The sequence below is a fragment of the Schistocerca americana genome, chromosome 1, assembly GCF_021461395.2.
Source record: "Schistocerca americana isolate TAMUIC-IGC-003095 chromosome 1, iqSchAmer2.1, whole genome shotgun sequence".
Lineage (NCBI taxonomy): Eukaryota > Metazoa > Arthropoda > Insecta > Orthoptera > Acrididae > Schistocerca > Schistocerca americana.
Genome location: NC_060119.1, coordinates 655,115,645 through 655,130,179, shown reverse-complemented (window position 1 = coordinate 655,130,179; position 14,535 = coordinate 655,115,645). Strand labels below are relative to the sequence as shown.

Here is a 14,535-nt window from a genome sequence, read left to right as displayed (position 1 = left end):
TCTACAGCTGGAACAAACTCACTCTGGAACCACTCTTTGAAGATGGCACTGTTCATTCATATGTTAGACTGATTCATGTACCACAATGGCAAAAGTTTATCATCAGGTTGCCATCTAAATGCTCTTGGTTTTTTGGATTTCCCAATTAAAATAAGGCACAGTTTATGATTGCCAGTGGCATTACTGCATGTGAGGACAGTAACCTTCTTTGCTTTTTTTTTTATATCCAGATGCCGTTTTTTCTTGTTTAGAAGCGAGGGTTTTTGTTGACAAAATTTGTCATTCAACCCATTTTAATCATAGTTGTAAAGCTGACCACCTATATAACCTCCTTTGTCGATGATTGTGTGCAGTTTCTTCTTAAAATCAGCAATAGTGGCTTCAGCCCCGGATAATGATTCACCGGTATTAGCTATTTCACAAATGCCATGCCGCTTCTTGAACTGATCCAGACAGCCATCACTTCCAGGGAATTCTTGCTCCTTTCCTTAGGGAATTCTTGCTCCTTTCCTTCAATCAGCCCATAAAAAGTTATTGCTTTTTGACGAAGTAGAGGACCTGAAGCTTGCATACCTTTAGCTCTTATTTGTTCATGCCACAAAAATAAGGCCTCTTCTAACTGAGGATGTGCACCTCTTCTCATTGTTTTTTGAGATTTCACTACACTGCCTGACGCTTGGATGCAACAAAATTTTTCAATTTCTGATCAATTTGTCTTTCAATCAATAATCATACTCCTACCGACATTCAAATCTGCAGCAACTTTCGTGGGTGGCTCACCAGCATCAGTACTCTGCAAAGCGCAACACTCGACTGATTATTTTTTGGTTTTTGGCCATTTTTAACTTTGGACGTTTTAATGCATGTAGCGCAAGTACTAAACATTAAATCGAAAATGCACAGATGCACGACTTGACAACACTCGAGACACACTAGACAAAACTTTTGACTTTTGAAACCAGGCTGTGGCAGCTATCGAATGAAAACATTCGATGCTTCTATCCCCTCTCCCTGTCCTATCCAAGCCCACAAGGCAACACAACAGTTTGCAGTATGTTCACTGTTAAACTGTTAAATGCTGGGCTTTGTCTGATATACCAACAATAGGCAGAAAGTGTTTGGTGCCGCAGTCTCATTGTCGGTTTCGACAAGGCTATGTCGAGCTGCATAGAGTGATACTGTACGTACTGTACTTCCAAGGAGTTCCAACAAATGGCAATAGCATGAAACCACACAATACGAACAAGAAACGCACTAAAGCTTCAACCAACACACACGAATTGACGACACTCGGACTTTTGACACAGGCCACTGCACTGATTATCAGTAGATGCATGGCTCCAGGCGCAGACAAGTTTAAACTTGTCAAGTGTCAGTCTAGCTAGCCAAAAGCGTAGCTGCACAAAGCGTCAGACAGCGCCAATGTGAGCTGCAAAAAATTGTAAAATTGTTCGGGTAAAGCAAATTTCGGACCAACACGATTCAGATAAATGAGAGTTTACTGTATTTTAAAATTTGTGACTTATAAAACTCAATAAAAATATATTCCAATGTTAGGTTAAAAACATAGCATTCCCTGAGATTTTATGAAATTTGTGAAATTCCCCGAGATTTTCCTGATTTTTGTAGATAAAATGTAATTCCCTGAGAATTCTACGTTTTCCAGAAGAATCGCCACCCTGTATTATGTGGTTTCACAGATAAACAAATATCAGTACACCAGTCTTTACATAGCACACACCTCCCCAAAATCTCCAGTCCCCAACGCGATCTAAAAAGTGTGACAACTATGTCGGTTAGCGTGAAAGTCTGCATCCTGACAGTGTAATATCTCTGACCACGTCATAGCTGTGCATCTTAAAATGCCGGGCACAAAAGCAAACACACAACAGAGTTTAACAACTATATAACAAACCAACTTACTGCATAATTTAAAGACAGTGTCAACTTTCTGTACTACAGCAACGTGTACACTGTGTCTGTTGTAATGCCTTGCAACTGACTGACTAGTTTTCACAGTGACATTCAATTATTTTTGTGTCAGAAAAGGGGGGCTCTAAGCACTATGGGACTTAACATCTGAGCTCATCAGTCCCCTAGACTTAGAACTACTTAAACCTAACTAACCTAAGGACATCACACACATCCATGCCTGAGGCAGGATTCGAACCTGAGACCGTAGCAGTAGTGCGGTTCCAGACTGAAGCACCTAGATCCACTCGGCCACAGCAGCCGGCTGTGTTAAGATACATGACTTGATTACCTCTCTTCCGGATGAAGAGAAATGTGAATATCCTTATCTGTTTGATTTGGGAACTGTAAAACTGGAACTGGCCATCAAAAATGTTAAGAGTGCCAATAATGTGAGAAAAAACCACTTAAATTTCAACTATTGTGTGGTCAGCATCATTTTGGTACTATCCTAACTAGAGCCAGTTCTCAGATTATTATTTCAGAACATCAAGATACGAGTCATCATACACGTGAACTGAGTGCAAAACAGGTAAGGGGAATGTGACAAATTCATATCTACTGCAGTTTCACTGCAAAGTGAACTACTACTATCAGCAATAAACACAGCACTACCACCTAGCTTTATTCTATCCTTTCTGAACACGATTAGGTCCTCTGTAAAAATTTTGGCTGAACTTCTCTGACTTTAGCCAGCTTTCAGTATCTATAACAATCTTAGCCTTGATGCTTTCTATTAGCACTTTGAACTCAGCTCTGGTTCCTTCCAAACACAGCTACAAGAATTTTTAACTATATTACTGACTACTGCTAGATCTACCCCTCATCCTGTTTTTGCCCTGCACCCTTTTGATACTGAAGCCCGTTCTGTACCTTCCTGAGACCTTAGCCTAACCTAAAAAAATGCCCAGTCCACTCCACATAGCCCCTGCTACCTATTAGCTGCCTCCTGTGTGTAACCAACCCCTGAACTATTAAGTGGAACTTGAAATCCACCACCCTAGTGTAAATTGAGGAATCTGCAGCCTACATGGTCACAGAACTCTGAGTCTCTGATTCAGACCTTCCATTTGACTCTGTACCAAACGTCTGCAACTGGTCCTGTACTAATGCTGCAGAAGATGAGCACTGTCTTCCTCTTGCAAGTAAGACTGGGAGACTTCACCACCTCAGATAGCCACCTGAAACCAGAAAGAATCTTCTGTTCCAAAGAAACATGCATCATTAGTACTGACATGGCCCTCCATCTACAGTTGATTGCACACTGTGCTCTTCATAGCATCAGGAAGCACCCATTCCATATCTGGGATGACACCACAGTATGCAAACAGAGTGCACACCTTCTCCCTTTCCTTGGCAACCACATCCCTAAAGATCCCATTACATACCTACATTGGAGCTCCCAACTAACAGTAACCTCACCCTCTGTGAATGCCCAGATCTTGCAGGCCGGGAGGCTTCCTCTGAAACAAGTCTGCATCTGGCTCAGATCTTTATCAGTCACACATAGCACCTGAAAACCAAGGAGGCCTTTCAATCAGCCCCTAGAAAGTCCTCCACTGCCTGCCACACCTTGAAACAGTCTCCTACTCGACCACAGATGATGGGGTCAATATCAATGTGGCAGTAACTGGGGCAGCCATAGTAGTGAACTGATCAGGGGGAACATGGGATGTGCAGGGGCGGAAGCTGCCTTCTAACTCCTCAATCAGCAGAACTTCTGCCATCTACATCATCAACTTTCTGCCTTACGTATGAAGTTCAAAGTGAAAGTCATGAGCAGCCCATGTTACAACTGCAGTTCCAAAATGTCTGGGCCCCCAGAGTGATGCCCACTGCCGACAGCCTCAAGCTGCATGACTGAAGCTAGCAATGCCTGGAGCTGTGAGCAAAGGGTCACCAACTGAATTTGTATTTGATAACAGCAATCACTGTCCCTACCCATACTACAGACAGTATAACGATATGCAAGACAGTTCTTAAACATGGGACCTAAATAGCAGACAGGAAAATCAAAACAAGTCACTTCTAATTAGAAGTTCATAACAGCTCTCAAACATAATGGTATGCTCGATGTTTTGCTGCAGTGGCGAAAGCTGCCACCTAATTCCTCATATCAGCGCAACTCCTGCCTTCCACAGCAAATTTCTGCCTTATGTATGAGATTCATACTGAAAGTCATCAGCAATCCTATGTTACACTGCAGTTCCAAAATGTAACAAGAATGACTGATTTACTGAATTCTACACCCCTCAAGCTATGTGTGACACACTGTGATGCCAATAATTTCTGTCACATGACACAGCTCTATTGACAAAATGGCCAAAATCAATGTTCCATTTCTTTGTTGAAGAAGAAAAACCTGCTGCCGAAGTCATCTCAGACATCAGCATATGCCTGGAGATGTGTGCTAACATTGGTAGAAAATGGGTGAAACACTTCCCAGATGGAAAAACCAGCGTCCCAAGAAGAGACTTGGCATGGTTGGCCTCCAACTGCCTCCATGATAAACAACAAAGAAAAGGTTGACAGACTGATTAGAGATCACTTATGTGTCATTGTGGTATCGATAACAATGATGGCGCATCGTTTCAGGGGGGAGGGATGTGGTATCGATAGCAACAATGCCACGGTATAAATACAAGTTCTAAAGTTGGCACTACAACAGACACCGACGACAGTGCACTCTAGCTGGAGCAGGAGAGATTTACGAGCTCCGCTCCTGATTCTGCCCACTTGATCAAGAGCAGATGGCCGGGGCATTTTGCTTCAGCTTTGCTCTACATACGACGGGTCCCAGCATCACTCCTCATTGCAAGTTATGTAACCATGTATCAACTTGTTGTTTGCACCAGTACACCACTTTTACTTACATGCAGTATCGACATATTTTTCCTGCTCCTGGTCCTATCCACGCGCCGCCTTCCAGGCGGGATACAAAAGTTGGCGACAAGGACTCCCTTTCCCTTCCCATCATTTCCCTTAGTACTGCTTTAGCTTTTTGTGATGCCTCCGTGTATTGAGTGACTGTATCTGCATGCTCCCACCTTTCACTATATAGACTTTCATTTGTGTAAACCATGGCTTCACCACAGGAATAGGCTTCGCTGTCCAATCTTGTATGTTTTCAGGCTCAGCAAATGGCGCAGCTGCTTGCTGCCATAAATGGACTGGTCACACTACAAACTGCAGCTACTTCGGCACCTCCGACGCTACCGCCTGTACTGACGCCGTTGCTGATGGCGCCGCCATTTCATGCCTTCAACCCTGACGTTGAACGCTGGCCAGAATACATCGCTCAGCTCGAGGCACACTTCGCAGCCTACAACACACCAGGTACAGAACGGCTTGCCTTTTTCGTTGCCAACGCGGGTGCTGTGTTACATCGTGTGCTTGTGAAATTGTTTCCCACCACCCATCCAGAAACTAAAACTTACGACTAAGTGATTGATGCTTTGAACTCCCACTTCCGTGACAGTGTAAATGTGGTAGCTGCACGCTACAAACTCTTTCGCCTTCGACATGGCCCTACTCAGTCGAATAAATCTTGGTTAGCGGACCTTCAGGGACTAACTTCTGATTGCGAATTTAATTGCTCATGTGGATGCTCATATGCGGATATAATGATTAGAGACGCTATTGCGCAGAATGTGGCGGATCACCGTATTGAGCAAATCCTCAAATTTAAAAACCTGTCTTTGCAGGAAGTAGGGGACTGTGGACTTGCTAGACATACATACATACATACATACATACATACATACATCCATACATCCATCCATCCATCCAGCCAAACCACGCCACACCGCTTGCGCACACGTACACACGTTTCCAAACAGGCACCCTCTAAGAAACTGAAATCATGTCTGAACTGCTTTCGTGTCTACCCACGAGACAGTTGCCCATCCCGTCAAACACAGTGTTATTTCTGTAATAAGGAAGGTCATGTGCAAGCTGTATGTAGTAAGAGAAACTCTAATTCACAACTTGTCTCGTGTTCGCGTGGCTCGCGTGGGCATCGCCGCAATGGCAACCGACGTGATCATGATTTACATCAGCCTATGGACGTTAATGCCATTTATTCAAAGCCTTCTGCTTCACGTGCTTCGACAGCTTGTCGTGTGAATCAAGTTTTGCCAGACACTTCCTTTCGCATTCAGCGCAATGCGAGGAAACTTTGTGACTTTGAACATTTTGGGACGTTCTGTTCACTTGCAGCCGGACACTGGTGCGTCAGTTTCTTTACTGAACAAATCAACGTATGACTTGCTTGGTTCGCCCCCGCTTTGTCGTTCGCATTCCACGCTGACTGCATTTACTGGACATGAAATCTCAGTGCTCGGCATGTGTAGTTTGCAAGCCACGTGTGGTGCAACGACCCGCACAGTGTCTTTCCATGTGCTCCGCTCTACTGACGCTACGAACATTTTTGGCATGGGCGCATTTGAACTTTTTGGCCTCGCAATTCAGGACAACATCAACACTAGTGACCAGGCAGACAGTGTTGTTGCACTATGGGATGATTTTGCTGAACTCCTTTCTGATGGCCTTGGTTGCACCACAGACTTTGCACGTTGTAGTTCAAGACAATGCCATGCCTATTTTACAGAGCGCATGCCCAGTACCGCACGCATTGCGCGACGCCGTAGCTGCTGAACTTACGCATTTGCAAGACAGTGGTGTCATTGAACCTGTTTCTGCTTCGCCTATAGTCGTGCCTGTATTTGTGCTGACTTGAAGTCTACAGTAAATCGCCAGACAGTGATAGATACGTTTCCCTGACCGTGTCCTGAAGACATTTTTGATAAGCTTGGTGCAGGAAAATTCTTTTCCACAACTGACTTGCGGGATGCATACTTTCAGATTCCGCTGGACGAACAGTCGTCGTGGTATTTTGTGATCAACACTAACCTTGGTTTGTTCAAGTTTCGCCGCCTTCCATTCGGTTGTGCTTCGGCTCCTCCTATTTTTCAGTCTTACTTGCAGCAGTTGTGTGCCACTGTCCCTGGTTGCTCAAATTATCTGGACGATATAGTTGTATCAGGTCGCATCCCTGACTAACATTTGCAGAATTTACAGTACTTTTGCAGGCAGGACTAAAGTGTAACAGAGACAAGTGCAAATTTTTTCAAACTGAGATTCAGTATTTAGGACATATGATTAATGGACAAGGTATCCACCCCTCGCTGTCACATCTCAGTGCAATTAGAGACTTGCTAGCACCAAGGAACTTAAAGAACTTCAGTCTGTGTTGGACAAAATTTCATATTATATTCGATTTATACCGAATGCAGCACAGATTGCAGCGCCTTTGCATCGCCTTCGGCATAAGAACGTTCCTTTTGTTTGATCTTCGGAATGTGACACTGCTTTCCACAAGCTCAAATCTGCTTTGTTGAGTGATCGCTGTTTGATTCCTCCAAACCAGTTGTTTTGGCTGTCGATGCATCTTCTCACGGCATCGGGGCAGTTCTCTTGCATCGTATTAATTCTGTCGATCACCCGATCGCTTTTACATCTAAGTTGCTCAATTCTGCCCAGCAAAACTATGCTCTAATCGATAAAGAAGCTTTAGCTATTGTATATGGAGTAACAAAGTTTCATGATATTTTGTACGGTTGTATGTTCTATTTGATCACCGACCATAAGCCTTTGACGTCGTCGTTCAACCCATCAAAGCCAGTTACGGCCCGTACGCAACAAAAGTTGCAACATTGGTCTTTGTTTCTGTCTAACTACAATTATGAAATCTTGTTTCGGCCTATGGCCCAGCATGGCAATGCTGATGCTTTGTCTCATCTACCTATCGGTGCTGACAAAGTGTTTGATTCTTCCGAACTGTCCTGCATGTTTATTGATTCGCAAGATAAGGACTTAGCTGATGGTTTTCAAGTGGATTTTCATCGCGCTGCTTCCGCGACAGCCGCCGATGCTTCTTTGCAGATTCTTTTGCAGTATATTCATACTCAATGGCCTCCATCTGCTATGCAGATTCGAGATCCTCTTGTATGGCGTTACTTTGCACAACGTCACAACTTGTCTGTACACTACCGTGTTATCTTTTTACGAACTAACAATGATCAATTTCGTGTGGTTGTATCTCGTTTGTTGCAGTCGGAAATCCTCCGTTTACTGCACGCTGGTCACTGGGGTATAGTGCGGACGAAGAAATTAGCGTGTCGTCACTGCACTTGGGTCGGCATTGATAAACAAATTGAGAATTTGCTTGCCAACTGTCGCTCTTGCGCGGAGCACCAATCTGCTCCCCGCCAGCGCTTCTTTACGTGGCTGACTCCTACTGCGCCTTGGCAGCGTGTTCATATTGATTTTGCGGGTCCTTTCTGGGACACCCACTGGCTGATAGTCATTGATGCGTACAGTAACTTTCCTTTTGTTGTACCTATGTCTTCTACTACATCTGCCAGTACTATTCGGGCTTTGACGTCTATCTTTTGTACTGAGGGCCTTCCTGAAGTTATCGTCTCCGACAATGGCCTCAAATTCGTGTCTTCAGAATTTGAAGCGTTCTGTGCTGCTAATGGCATTCGCCATCTGCCCTCAGCCCCGTTCCACTCCCAGTTGAACGACGAGGCTGAACGCTTTGTGCGTACGTCTAAGTTTCAGATGAGCACTCTCGCGAGCACGTGCTCTGGACTTTCCTTGCTTCATATCGCTCTCGGCCGTGCGACACCCCGTCCCCAGCAGAATTGCTACATGGTCGCGCCCATCAGTCACTCCTGCAGCTATTGCACCCGCCACCACACGCTCTCACTGTTTCGCCTCGTTCTGGCTTGGCACTGTATGATTTGGTGTTCTATCACATCTTCTCTGGCAGGCAGCACTGGGTGCAGGGGTGCATCCTTCACCAGCTTGGCTGCGCCTTATTTCTCATTTCTTATTCCTCCGGCACTGTCAAGCGACACCGGAACCAGATTCGTTTGTGCCATCCTTGGTTTTCTGCCGCTGGTTGTTTTCCGGTAGAATTGGAGGCTTCGCGGCTTCCACTGTCTCAGTCCATGACTCCACCGACAACGCCTCTGCCGCTCGCGCCTCCGCTGCAGAAGCACCTGCCGTCGTCGCCTCTGCCGGTCTGGTCACTTGCACCGGACGGATGCCTCTCGCCACCGCCACCGCCCCACCTCCGGCTCCCGCTGCCGCCACCATGTTCCTCCGCTGTGGCAGAACCGATGGATGCTGAGGCTGACGTCACACCGCCACCGCCGGCACCGGCGCCCATTGAGGTAATTGCTCCACCTCCTCATCCGAGCATACACTGTGGCGGTGCATGGCCTGGCCAGGTTTTCCATGGGGTGTTTTCCTTGCCCCTTAGCGATCAATTCGGAGTTGCGCGCCCCGGCAGTTCCGCTGTCCGCCCCCTCAGCTGCACCGCTCTAGGTCCCTCCGCCCGCCGTCGGAAGCCATACTCAATGACAGTGCGTCGTTTCAGGGGGGAGGGATGTGGTATCAATAACAACGATGCCACAGTGTAAACACAAGTTCTTAAGTTGGCACTACAACAGACACCGACGACAGTGCACTCTAGCAGGAGCGGGAGAGATCTACGAGCTCCGCTCCTGATTCTGCCCATTACATCAAGAGCAGACGGCCGGGACACTTCACTTCTGCTTTGCTCTACATACAATGGGTCTCAGCATCACACCTCATTGCAAGTGATGTAACCATGTATTATTGTTTTTGCACCAATAAATCACTTTTACTTACGTGCAGTACCAACGTATTTTTCCTGCTCCTGCTCCTGCTCCTGCTCCTGCTCCTGCTCCTACCCACGCACGGGAAACAATAACCGTGAATGAAATCACAGTAGAATTTACAATATGATATAGTGCAGTGCCCAAAAGGTTCACAGCTTGGGTTACCACAAAGTTTGTGCTCATAAGGTTTAGAGAAGAACCTTCACCCAAAGCCTTCTACAGTCCTTTCAAAACGAATTTGATGATTTTTTACTTACGAATACTTTGATAAGGGATGGAAGCTGGCCCCCCCCAATTATTGCAACAAACATGCCCTCCCACACCTTATTTGTTCCCTTTCTCGCATGTTACTGTATGTGTCATGTATTTGTACATATTTTAAAATAGTTGCTTGCATTTTTGTGTAATTTTACATATTTGTCCATATTTTTACACATCTGTGTGTATCTGTGCATGTTTCTGTGTGTGTCTATGTATTTTTTGTGCATCTTTTCTCATATACAGCTCCTCTCACAATGATCAACAACTATTTTCACCACGTCATTTCCATTTCCTTTACACCATTCCTGCCACAACGAACCCCTGCTCCAACTTTCTGCACCAGTTCAGAAAAGTATCCCTTTCCCTGGCTAAACGTCCCACATTCTATTTCTTAATACTACACAAACCATGGAATCCCCAAAAGGCCTAACAACAAAAATTTCTCTCTCGATCCCACACCTCCTTTCACAATGACCTTCACCTTTTCACATTCCCCCAGTTCCTGGCCCTCATTAACATGGTACTGCAAAAACACATCTCTATAGCACAGGCATCCCACAACCCCCTCTATTCCCTCCGCAAGGCACTACTACTATGGAATCCCTGCTTCATGTAGCACATCTCTGAAATTGAATCCCTTGCTCTCCAGCACCTGGAGAAGCATTCCAGACACCACTTCCGTAAGTTATCCAAACTGCTGACATCCTCCTGCCGCCTCAGGGCACCACTATCCAACCCCTGCGTTTCTCCTCGTCCACTCCTCATAGCACCTAAACCCTTCTTAGGTGACCTTTACAACTAACCTCATATCCCAAACCTCCCTGATAACACTCCACCAAATCCAGAATCAAACCATTCCTGTAACATTGTTCTCAACTTTTCCACCACAATCATCAGCTCCACAGAAGCTTCAGTTCAATACCAAGGCCTCAGTTTTAGCCCTAAACCAAAATTTAACCGTGCTCTACTTGTCAAAGAACTACTCTCCTTCTCCCAATACCTGCAATGGAAGCACTTTTTGCCATCAATCCCTCCATCCAAAACCAACCTAATTCCAACATTTAAACCTGTGTCTCCCAGATCATACCACTATCCAACCATCATCCTCACCCCTTCCCACCTAACCACCCATTGGTCACCTTCCAGGAACTCCTGACCAACTTAGCCTCACCATCCTAGCCCAAGTCCCTTCCACAGAACACCAACTTTGCATATAGAAGAAAGAGTAGCCATACGCAACCTCAAAACAAATCCTTACCTAATCATCCTACCTGCAAACAAAGGTTCCATCACTCTTTTTGTGAATCACAGTGACTGCCTGGCAGTAGGCTCTGCCAGTTATCTGTTCCTCCACCTGTAAGTTCTGCCAGAGTGATCCCATCCCAGAAGTATAACACAACCTCCAATCCCCCCTTACAGCCTTAGAGTGGGATCACAGTGGTGCCAATAACAGTCATTCGAAATGGTCACCAGATGTCATCTGATAACATCATCCGACAGAGTGGTCATAGTGCATCCGATCTCCTGTCAGTTTTCAGCAGTGTCAAGGAGGTTACATTAGTTAGAATCTATTCTGTGTATGAAGTAGATTAGATTTTAATCTCTTAGGATGGGGTGGATACCATGACACCTCTGTGTTTGGATATGAGTACTGAATATCAGCTTCTGACGTTAAAGACACACTGAACACATGTGAATGAGCTTTTCTTCTTGATAAAGAACATGACGAGTACTATACACACTCAGTTATCAGAATAAACAGACACGTTTTACTAATAGATATAGGCTCACCTTGGTGACCTTCACTGTTGTTTACTTAAAGTTGTGCAGACGTATGTCAATCTTCAATGACTGTCATTTAGCCATCAGGTGAAAGAGAAGCATATAGTGTAGCGCAAGACATTCTAAAAAACTAAAGTGCTTAAAAGTGGAAATAAATACCATATATCACATTTGCAAACCACTTCATACTAACAGAACCATTACCCTACTGGCATAAAACACCAGTAGGCAGTAATAATAATTTGTAGGGAAATAGTGACAACCTACCACTTGTAAGCATATAAGATACACCACCCTTTTCACTTGAACAAATTAATTTTTGAGGTTATAATCAACTCCTAAAATTTCCAATAAAGATTTTGGCTATTTTAGGTTTCCAATAAACCTACACTTTCAGTCCATACATTCTGAACTATATGACAATTATGATATTTTCATTCTCAGGATGCCACAAACTCACTCTTTCTTGGACTAAACTTATCATTTTCTCATGCCCCATATTTCATGTGCGAGAACATCAGTCGATTGGACCAAAGAAAACAAACTGATATGAACTGCACCGATTGTTGTCCGAAGTCTGTATGTTTGTGAGATAAGATCAGCTATAGGGTGACTGCACAAGTAGTGGTGTACTGATTTGGAAAGGTCAACTGTCTCTGGCCTATGTCTGTCGTTGGCAGAATCATCAATATTAGAGCAAGTGTGACCGCAGCCTTCGGACCTTCCCAGAACCTCTCCCCTGAATCAATTTCCCTCCCTCATCCTTATGACACCCTGACACACCCAACTCCCACATTCTCCCCAAAATCCACAAACCCAACAATCCTGGATGCCCTATTGTGGCTGGTTATTGCGCCCCAATGAAAGAATTATGGCCCTCATTGACCAACACCTCCAACCAATTGCCTGTAATATATCCTCCCACATCAAAGATACTGACTACTTCCCTTCTCCTACTCTCCACCTTCCCCACCCCTTTACCTCGTGGATCCCTACTCATCACTGTTCACGCCACCTCCGTATACACCACCATCCTTCATGCCCATGGTCTTATGGCTACATTACCTTTGAACATTAATTTTTCCCAGATCCTTCATACTCCAAACCCCCTACCTCATTCCTCATACACCTTACTAACTTTATTCTAACCCACAACTACTTCTCCTTTGAAGGCAAGGTGTACAAAAAAATCTGTAGCACAGCCATGGGCACCTGCATGGCACCTTCTGAAGCCAACCTGTTTATGGGCCATGTAGAGGAGACCTTCCTAGCCTCCCAGAACGCCGAACCCCTAGTCCAATTCAGGTTCATTGATGATATCTTCATGATCTCGACTCAGGGCCAGGACACCCTATCTTCATTCGTTCACAACCTCAACACTTTCTCTCTGATCCACTTCACCTGGTCCTCCTCAACCCACCATGTAACCACCTCCTCTCTGCTGGCTCCATCTCCACCTCTGTCCACATTAAACCCACCAACCACCACCAGTACCTGCATTGCAACAGCTGTCATCCCTTCCACACCAAAAAATCCCTACCACTCAGCCTGGACATCTGGGGACAGAGTATCTGCAGTGACAAGAACTCCCTTGCCCAATATGCTGAGGGTCTCACCAAGGCCTTCATAGACAGACACTACCCCCCCCCCCCCTCCTCCTCCCAAACCCAGTCTGCAAACAGATCTCCAATGCCATTCCCCCCCCTCAACCTCTCACCACCCCCAAGAACCAGCTGCAAAGGAGTGTCCTCTTCACCATCCAGTACATTACCAGACTAAAACAGAACCACATCCTTTGCCATGGCTTTGATTACCTATCATCATGTCCTAAAATGAGGGCCATCCTACCCGAGATCCTTCCCACTCCTCATGAAATGGTGTTCCATGAACTATGCCTCTTCCAATCGTAGCCCCTTGCCCCAAAGATCATATCCCTGTGGAAGACCCCGGTCCAAGACCTGCCCAGTCCAGCCAACCAGCATTCCCTTCTCCAGTCCTGTCACAGGTTTATCCTACCCCATCAGGGGCTGGGCCACCTGTGCAAGCAGCCACATCATTAACCAGCTCTGCTACAATCACTGCACAGCTTTTTATATTGGTGTGACTACCATCAGCTATCTGCCAGGATGAAAGGTCATGGCCATACTGTGGCCATGAAAGAAATTGACCACCCTGTGGCACAACATGCAGCTGAACATAACATACTTTATTTTAATGGCTCCTTCACTCACCAAGCCATCTGGGTCCTCCCTGATCCGCACAGATGGGAGTTATCCTTACAACACATTCTCTGCTCCTGTAATTATCCTGGTCTCAACCTACAGGAACATACTGTTCCCTCACCCTCGACACAACAGTTTCCACCTCCTCTGTCCTATCATCTCTTCCCCAGTCTCATCTCCCATCCTCTGTTTGCCGCCCTTTGCCAACACGCTCATCCATCTTTCCCCACTCCTCTCTATTCTGGAAAACAATGTAAATGTTTCATTCTACCACAGAAGAGAGCAGTAATTCACTCAATTTTTTTAACATGCAATATAGTCTTGTGCCATGTGTAGATATAAATGGTCTAATGAAGGCTCTCACAATTAATTTCAACCCTGATGAGTGGAGACTCCTTTTTCCACCCCGCCTCCCTGCCACAAAATCACCTGATGCTATGCCTGTTGGTATTCTAGTCCCTGCACACTCAGCCAGACAGTGTTCCTCTCTTCCTCCATCCATACACGACTATCCCTTCTCCTTCCCTGCTCCTTCCAGACTGCTGCTACCATCCCATGTTAGCTGCATTCTGGCCTTTTCTGCCAGA

The 14,535-nt window shown here is 45.5% G+C and overlaps 1 protein-coding gene across 1 annotated transcript in view; it reads right to left on the bottom strand.

Annotated features, from left to right (window-relative positions):
• Positions 1-14,535, bottom strand: part of LOC124608242 (ARF GTPase-activating protein GIT1) — a 222,306-nt gene that overhangs the window by 143,539 nt on the left and 64,232 nt on the right. The window lies entirely within an intron of this gene.